The following is a 9,590-nucleotide window of genomic DNA, read 5'->3' as shown; positions in this document are numbered from 1 at the left end:
AAACATGATTAATGACCATTGCAACACTATCACGGAGATACCAAGAAAGTGTTTCAATTTCATCTGTGCCTATTTGATTTCAGCAACTTTCTCACTGTGTTATACAAGTTCTATTTAACCAGCTGAAACCAAATCAGACGTTAGGTCTAGCGGTGCTTTGCTATAACAAATGAACATTTTTTCTTTCTTTTTTAAGTCTACTGTGTAAAAATAACTAGCTATTTAACGAAGACTTCCACCAGAGCCTTGCTTCCTACTGTGGTTTCAAGAGAGGGGAAGGAGAGATCTCCCCACTTCCCTCTTCCCATGGCTTGAGTGCTATCAGCATTGTTCGGGAAAATGTTGTTTGAAGAAAAGGCAGGGAGGTAGTTCAAGGCAATTGTGTTTGTCACGGTGAGGGAAGAGCTAGGAAGTCTTCTTTAGTTTTGATTTCATTAGCTGGAGAAAAATTCAGGAGCCCAACCATGCTCACTTTTCTTTAGGTGAACATCACAAGCCCTCCAAGCTTGTAAGTCAGCGTAGACAATACTGGGCCATATGAGCCAATGGCCAATGTTTCTTGCTTTTCTGTGTTTTGCAACTGAAAAATCAGAGGAGAGTTAAAGTTATAATACACAGAGATCAACCATCAGTGAAGGCCTGGGAGTAAATATGTGTGAGTAAAAAAAGAAAGCAAGCCTAAACTTCATTAATGTGGTGCTCATAATGCACACCCTACGCCACCCTCTACCCCCCCCCCCCAGGATCTCCACCACCTTGCTTCTCCACTTTTGCATCCTTACTGCAAGATCAGTGGATCCTGCCTGTCCTTCCTTCTGCTCTCTTTTAGTGCACTCAGATGCTTTTGCTGTAAAAGGCAAAAGGTAAAAAGCACCCAACTCCTAAGTCCCTTATGCCCTTGCCCCCAACCCTGCTTGCACTCACCTCCAGGCATAGTTGAAAGGGGGAGAGTGTTCCAAGCAGCAATGCTGTTACTGCACAGAATCACTTCCTGCTCCCTCCCCAACTTTTGTTCAGTTCGATAGATCAACTATGCTGAAGCCTAAGAACAAGTGAAACAAGAGGAAGAATCCAGCCGAGGGAGATTAACAAGCCTGGAATGTAAATAGAATTGGAGCATTGTGTTAGTTCATAATTCACATTTATATTGTACAACAAGGTTTCAGTAATGTTGCCGGATCATCTTTCTTTCCTTCTAGGTAGCTTGAAATGAGTGGGATAGGAAAATGTTTCACTGGTAGATATCTACAGCTTGTCATTCTCTGCAGCTGTCTGCTGTCTACAGATGTGAAGGAGACGAGTAACTATATAACCTTTAGATGTCATCTGAAGGCAGCCCTGAATAGGAAAGCTTCTTAATATGTAATTTTTATTATGTTTTTATATGCATTGGAAGCCACCCAGAGTGGCTGGGGCAACCCAGTCAGATGGGCAGGGTATTATTATTATTATTATTATTATTATTATTATTATTATTATTGCCCCACTTATGAAATGGTGGCTCTTGTGAATGCAACTGAATTACCCTTTATTTTTTCTACTTATTATTTTATAAATAATACTACATTATTACTGCAGTGGCTCCTAAGTCCTACTGTCAAGGCAACACCTAGCAAGGTTCATTGGAAATTGTTTCTGAAAGGTAGTGATGCTTGCTCCCGGCACAGTTGTTACGGACTTAGTCTAATTAAAGTTCATTTTGATTAGGAATATGTATGAAGAACATTGTTCCATCATGCTTGTTTCTATCTTAATAGATTCTTGAAAAACATATTTCATGTGGAATTGTATTTTGCTAGTGCTGTGCTAATGCAGATATGAAAATGAGGTAAGTGAAGCAAGCACTCATTAAAAAAAGTATAATTTAAAACACAATAACATATTGCAATGAGGCGGTGACTTTGCGCTCTGATGCTTCCTTAAAAAGGGCGCTTCGCTCCAAAATCAGGGAAGAAAAGCCTCGTTCTGTTCCAAAAGTATGAATAGAAAAGTGAGTGTCCAAAAGCACTTTCGAACTACTTTATTATTGATTTTAATTTGGACTAGGCTTTCTATCTGGCTTCAGTCCCACATAATAAATCTGCTTCAACCTAATTTCTGAAGGGTTCTGAAGGAATGCTAAAAGACTCATTATAATAAATGCCTGAAATCTGATTCTTAACACAAAGAAATTATGGATACCCTATGCCATAGCTGTCAAGTGTCCCTTATTTGAAGGGACAGTCCCTTATTCCAGCGCCATGTCCCGCTGCTGTCCCTTATTGATAGATGTCCCTTAAATGTCCCTTAAATGATGTCCCTTAAATTTCAAAGGAAGCAGCTCCTCTCCCTCCCTCCCTGCCGGCCAGGGAGGAGGGAGGCTCCAACTGTGTTGCTTGGCTGTGTTGCTCACCCAATAAGAAGTCTAAGAATGACTGGGGGGTGGAGCTTGCATGCCTTGTGTGTGGCTAGTTAATGCAAGCTGAGGGGTTTTTTGAATGCTGGACGCCATTTTGTTGCACGTGCTGCTACAAACTTTGCAGTGCAAAGCTAGGCCAGGGAGCCATCTTAAGTTGAGGCTGCATAGGCCTTGTAGTGCATGTGATTCAGATTCTATTCGGTTGAACCTCTGGTTATAAAGTTGGTTGGACAGTGTTCTCGAAGCTACCAGCATGAGTTTGACCAGACTGCAGGAGGACAGGAAGACTGGAGTGCCTGGAACAGGTGAGGCTGCAGGCCCCTTATTTTGGCTGCTGGTCCCTTATTTTCAAATCTGTAAGTTGACAGCTATGCCCTATGCTCCAATCCTCCCTGTTCAGGGATAGTTTCCATTTTCCAGTTTCTCTTGTTGGTAAGCAATTTTGCCGGTTTGTTACAATTTTGTTAGTATGGCTTTCTGGCATTGGCTTTCCTCAGATTCCGGCTATTTCCCAAGGCCTCTAGAAGTCAATTCTCTGAGTAGGGGATGGATGAATATTTTTCTTCGTGCACACACTCCTAAATATACACAGGGGAACAGGAAGGCCCCCATATAACGCACATTTTCACATGTTCATAATGCAGTCTGTTCTGAACAGCTGATAACAGATTACAGGACCACAATGGTGGGATTCAATGTTGTGCTAAGACAATTGTTCTATCAGCGAAAACATTTCTGCTTGCTGAATATGCAAAATATGAACAGTTTCTCTTGTTTTCCTCCATGCCCCCCCCCCCCGGTTCTGGGGTTCATCCCAATCATTCTGAGCAGATTTGGGGAGGATAAGGAGGGCATGGGGGTGGAGAAGGGAGGACTCATTGCACTGGCTTCTACTAGCATAACAGCATAGCTGAATCTGGCCCATTATGCTTTTCTAGAATATCTTTGAGCTGAAATGAGTAAAATCCTCTGACTGAAATTTTGAAAGTGTTGTTCAGATTTTGAAAGTGTTGTTCAAATATATTGGGCCCCCACAGCTCCCATCATCCTTGACCATTGGCCATGGGGGTTGATTGGTTCCCCATCCCTGAAATATATGAATAAGTATGTGTTCTAGTATATAGAATAATATGGTACGTGAGCAGTTACAATTCTGAGGTTAAAAAAAGATATTAAAATGTTGGCAGCCTCTCTTCAGCAGAAGGTAACAAAAACAATATTATCTTGTGGCACTCAGTTGGCAACCTGTAAACTTTTATGTCAAGATTTCAACAGATTTGAATGGATTGGGTCCATTAATGTTTATTGTTTATTCAGTGCTACCAACACAATTGGCACTTTACAAGAGTTTCATAAGCAAAAGGAGGCAGTCCCTTGTCCTCAAGCAGCTTGCAATGTAAGTTGTGACAGCGGGGATGACGCGCAGCGTAAATTAATAATGCAGAGTTTTTAAGTGAAAGAATAAAAGCTTTACTGAGTTAAAATAAACATCTTCATGGTTCCAAACAGTTTGACTGAGATTACATACTGCTCACAACTGAGGCAAACTGACTCTGACTGAAATCTTATGGAGAACACACAGAGAAAATGGCTGCTAAGTCACATGTCAGAGTGACTCAACAGTTAGCAGTTAGGCCTGATTAACTTTAGTAGGCCCAAATGAATGTGCAGTCCCAGCACATCCCAGCCTGCTTTGCTGCTTCTGCTCTCATGTGTCTTTGTCACATAACAGGGGAAGGGAACAGGGAAAGTACAGGGAAGCTTGATCTCAAGGCTGCTTTCCTTCCTTTTGCTCTCTCTCAAAAGTAACTTTAACAGATGGACATTATATTGCTAATACAGTGAAATCACTACTTTTCATATACTGTTATCAATAAAAAATACTGCTGTGAGGTAGGGGGGGGAGTGGGCTGTATGCAGGACCCTGCTAACTCCTTTTATCAGTAAGTGATAAAATATAAACCAGGCTAGCTTCCTGTGTTGGGGCAATTGCCTGGGCGATGGGCCATTAAAAGGGAAAGGGGCTTTTTGTGAGAAGGTGAATGGGTGGTTGTTAGAAGAATAAAAGCAGAGTTAGAGCTGAGTTGCAGTTATGTGGACCAGAAGCAAAGCAGCAAGCTGGGGAGTGGGAGAGACAAGGCAATTATTAATTTCTGTTTGTGTTAAGTTGTGGGTGAACATATCAGACGACACAGCGATTCTTCAAACAGCTCTTGTTTATTCACAGGTCAGAACAGAACTGAACTGAAGGGTTCAGTCAGCCTGCTTATATAGAGCGCCAGTACAACGTAACTCTAACAATTTTCTAAAACTATCCAATCACTGAACGTCACTTTCGATCCCTTATTTGCATAACTATCTACAGTATCCCCCTGCTGGCTCAGGGTGAGAACTTCAGTACATAACAGTTTGAATCCAAGGCCTTGGCTATGGGAGAAACAATACCCTTTGCGGGGAGGGGGTTATGCTTTGAACCCTTCCACTGCAGGCTCAGGTGGTGCATATGCGTACATAAATCATATATCATAAGGACACCACAATAGCTAGTGTTCTTCATTTCCTAAAGGAAACACAAACCCTGGGTAAGGGCCTGGAACCTCTGGAATCTCGTATTGCTCAGAGATTGGGTAGTGTGCCACACTAAAGCTGCTTTCCTTGCTCTCTCTCCAAAGCAACATTTTGCCTATAACACAGATTAACATTATTTTGCTAATACAGTGAAATCACTAATATAATTACTTTTCATATACTATTATCATCAATAAAAATAATATACTTTCATACTAATGCAATTAGGGCAAACTTCATGAATAAGAAATCTGGTAATGCAATGAAGAGAGCTTATGGGAAATGTTGCTGTTGCTTTATAGCTTTGTTGTGCATTTCAAGGACTAGTTTAATTTCTCTCCGGGGACCAAAGCAGAATGGAAATGAGAAAAATTGTGGCACAGCCTGCTAGTGGCCATTTTCTGGCTGCATCACAAGTCTAGGCCCATTTTTAAGAGCAGCTCCATTACGGATCTAGAAAACTTATATGGATCTGTAGCACAAGTGTGGAAGTTCCACACACAAAATTTAAAAAGCTTCAGGCAAATTATAAAGCTCCAGGGAAACACTGGAAATATTTGTTATTTCAAATATAACCCTTTGCATTTTAAATGTGTTTTCTCTTAACTATGCAGTTCAGCCAACTCAAAGTGTTGCTCAGGCCCAACTCATATGTTATTGAAATGGCATCAGTGGGTGTTTCACTGTGTGGATTCAAGGCCATTGCATGCCATTACAGTTATTAATTGCGTAATTAATTTCATAATTTCATTTCAAACATAGCATTTGTGGACCAAAACACAGAAATACCATCATTACAGTAACATTGCATCCCTAGAGTGATGTAGCGTCTGTTTTTCTTGTTGTTATTTTGCAGAAAAGAATAATGTGGTACATTCTCGTTGGATGAAAACCTGCCATAATATATATGTTGAATAACAAACTGCAGTAGGTCAAAGGTTAACCGAAAGTGCACTTTTACATCTTCTTTTTGTATTTCAGTAATATTTGTATGCAAATATGCAATTTATATTTACCTCACTGTATAATTTCCATTCCTGTGACAGATAATGCTGTATTTATTTCCTTTAAAAACATATTTTAGGACATTTAAATTCCAAGTGTTTCCTACCAAAGACAAACCCTGCACATCAATCAGTTTTATTCCTAGGTACAGCTAATAACTGAGGAACACCTTGCAAGCGTGCCACATATTCCATTTGATATATTCCATACTGTACCCATTTTGTTTGAAATGCAAAGCTTGAAAAGTAAGCGTATACTCACTGGGACTGCTGGCTTCTGATAAACACATTAGGTTAAAGGCGGGGGGAGTGCAATTATGCAAACTGCTTTTTCCATTATTTTACTTCTAAACTCAAAGTAGCAGATGTTGAAGTCTCAAAAATTAGGTCGGCCAACTTATGTTGCCTCACTCATGTTTCCCCTTTAATGCCTGTCTTCCCAGTAAAGTGGATTTTATTAGAAGCAGAAAGATAACAGTCTACCCTTAGCCAATCTAGTTCATACCACAAGAACTCCTGTTAGATCTGTTGTCTTGACCATCTCTGAGGCCCAGTTCAAGGACCATATGCATCCCCAGACAACAGCATCCACACATCTGCAGGTAACCTGAAAGGGCCAGGTAAGACAGCTTCTTGGAAGAGGTTCATATGAGCAGAGCACAGGCAATAGTTATACAGTAGCCACTGTATATTTATATACCACTGTATATTTATATACCACTACAGTGGTACCTCAGGTTACAGACATTTCAGGTTACAGATGCTTCAGGTTACGGACTCCGCTAACCCAGAAATATTACCTCGGGTTAAGAACTTTGCTTCAGGGTGAGAAAAGAAATTGCGCTGCAGCGGCAGCAGGAAGCCCCATTAGCTAAAGTGGGACCTCAGGTTAAGAACAGTTTCAGGTTAAGAACGAATTAAGTTCTTAACCCGAGGTACCACTGTATTGTGCTAAAAAGTACCCAGAGCAGTATACATCATAATCATAAAATCAAATATACAAATCAATCTCAAATATTTGCAGAATACAAAATTATCCCTATTCTTTGTTAATTTACTATTCACTTTTGCTAACCAGGGCATGTTCCTCTTTACTTGTATATTGCATTGTCACAATAACACTGTGAGGTTGCTATATAGTGGCGCTTGGGGGGCGGCGGCTTTGGTTTTAAGTGTTATATTGTTTTGGTTTTGAGATCTTGTGTGCTACATAGGTATTTATTTATTTCACAAGTTTGTAATAGCACCTCAAAGCGGTTTACCGAAATAATGAAACAATAAGATGTTGGTGGGGGAGTTAATGGAAACAATAAAAAAAAAATCAACGATAAGCTAAAATCCAGACGAAAACACATCTCCACAAATGTAGATTATTATATTAAAGATTAATCTAACTATGCCTCCTCCTGTTTCAATATAAACTTCCAATAGCAAGTTAACAAGATACTGAACAAAGTGCATATCCTTGCCCTGAAGAGTCAGTAAAAGCATGTGCTCATTACAGATGACAAATGAATCCAGCCCACCATTTTCATCCAGAAACTGTGATTTCTATCAATCTACTAATGTGAACCATCCTGTGATCATTGGATGAAGGGCAGTATACATACATACATACATACTGCAACTTACCACAATATTTCCATTGAATTATTTCAAAAAGGTATCTGTATCATATGCTCTATAGTAAAGCTTAAGGTTGATTGAGATTAGTAAATTGATAAAACCCTCGGTATACAACAACAGAGGCGTTACCATTTGATTGTTATTCTCACTTATGGCTCTAAGCGGGGGGGGGGGGGTTCCAGCTGGAACCCACAGGAACTCAGTTCCAGCACCTCTTAGGTGGGCACCATTGCCATTATAAGAGAACAAGGGAGGCATTCATGGGGAGTTCTGGCACCTCTTTTTCTAAAAAAACAACAACCCACTGGCCTTAAGTATCCATTTTAAATGGTAACTACTAATGCCATAGAATGAACAGCTTAAGCCATTTCCCCACCATCATTTTAGATAATAATGTACTAACATGCAACTAATAAAAGGGCAAATCACACACAGACAGGTTACTAACAAGGGAAGGATTATGAAATTTCAGAGTATAAAAACTTTTTTTAAAAAAAAATCTGTTTCCTTGTTGCTTGGACAACTCATTAATTTGCTTTTGATATGGTGTTTTCATTTGCTTTGGCTGGATAAAGATTTCATTCTTGGCTTCTCACAGTTATTCTGAGCCTCCTGACTGGGTTTTTGGCTAGGTTTCGTTGTCCCGTGTGTCTTCAGTGTTCACACTGATGAACAACCTTTGTCCTGACCATTCCAATTGCACGGAGAAGTGCATTGTGGGAATTGGCACTCCAGGGATACATCCCAGCTCATATTTTCATGGTCATGAAATAACTGGTTAGCTGATATCACTAACCTTGGAGGGTGTGGGTAGCCCACCAACATCAAGGCACATAATCTTTGGCCATCTTTTATTTTGAGAGCAGGGAATTAATTTCAAGATGGAGGCAGGCAGAGAGGTACGTAAATATTTAAAACTGAACGATCAGGCTACCTTGAAGAAACTGAAGCCAAATCAACTCTGTGCTTAATAACTGATACTTAATATTTTGACTCTGCAGGAGCCAGAATCTAGTACGAAAAGAGTATTACAACTGATACAGGATTTTGGTCGGGTGGCAGGATTTAAATTAAATAAACAGAAAACTAAAGTGTTGGGAAAAAATTTGACAGATACAGAGTCGGAAAGGTTTCAGAGAGAAACAGAACTAACTATGGTTAAAAAAGTAAAATACCTAGGGGTAAACATAACAGCAAAAAACCTGAGTCTATTTAAGGATAATTATGAAAAATGTTGGTCTGAAATTAAGAGAGACTTGGATAGTTGGACAAAATTGAAGCTTTCGTTGTTAGGCCGAATTGCTGCTATCAAGATGAATGTATTGCCAAAAATGTTGTTTTTGTTTCAAACATTACAGATCGTGGACAAAACGGAGTGCTTCCGGAAGTGGCAGAAAGATATATCCAGATTTGTCTGGCAGGGCAAAAAGCCCAGAATTAAGTTTAAGATATTAACAGATGCGAAAGAAAGAGGGGGCTTTGCCCTGCCAGACTTAAAGTTGTACTATGAAGCCGCAGCTTTTTGCTGGCTAAAAGACTGGCTACTTCTCGAAGACACTGACGTGTTGGACTTGGAAGGTTTTAACAATGCTTTTGGTTGGCATGCATACCTATGGTATGACAAAGTTAAGATCAATAAGGCCTTTAAGAACCATATTGTCAGGAAAGCAGTGTTTAATGTCTGGACAAAATACAAAGACTTACTGGAAAATAAAACTCCAAGGTGGCTCTCACCTCTGGAGGCTAAGGCCCTAAAAAGACCCAATATGGAGGCTAAATGGCCAAAATATTGGGAAATATTAGAAAAAGATGGAGACAATTGGAAATTGCAGAGTTTGGAGAAAATGAAGGATAAGGTGCGAGACTGGTTACATTATGCTCAGATTAAAGAAGTTTTTAAAAATGACAAAAAGTTAGGGTTCCAGGTGGAGAAATCGAAGTTAGAAACTGAATTGTTAGAACCAAAGACTAAGGTATTATCAAGAATGTATAAC

The 9,590-nt window shown here is 39.8% G+C and overlaps 1 long non-coding RNA gene across 1 annotated transcript in view; it reads left to right on the top strand.

Moving 5' to 3' along the window:
• The first annotated feature begins 2,615 nt into the window (after nucleotides 1-2,615).
• The window catches only part of LOC309339342, a 119,453-nt gene continuing 112,478 nt past the window's right edge, over nucleotides 2,616-9,590 (top strand). The window contains exon 1 of the long non-coding RNA XR_014155219.1: nucleotides 2,616-2,703. This is a non-coding gene — a long non-coding RNA (uncharacterized lncRNA). The remainder of the gene's footprint in view (nucleotides 2,704-9,590) is intronic.

Source organism: Podarcis erhardii (assembly GCF_964252035.2).
Source record: "Podarcis erhardii genome assembly, chromosome: 3".
Lineage (NCBI taxonomy): Eukaryota > Metazoa > Chordata > Lepidosauria > Squamata > Lacertidae > Podarcis > Podarcis erhardii.
The sequence above is the reverse complement of the archived record's forward strand: the minus strand, read 5'-3'. Positions and strand labels throughout refer to the sequence as shown.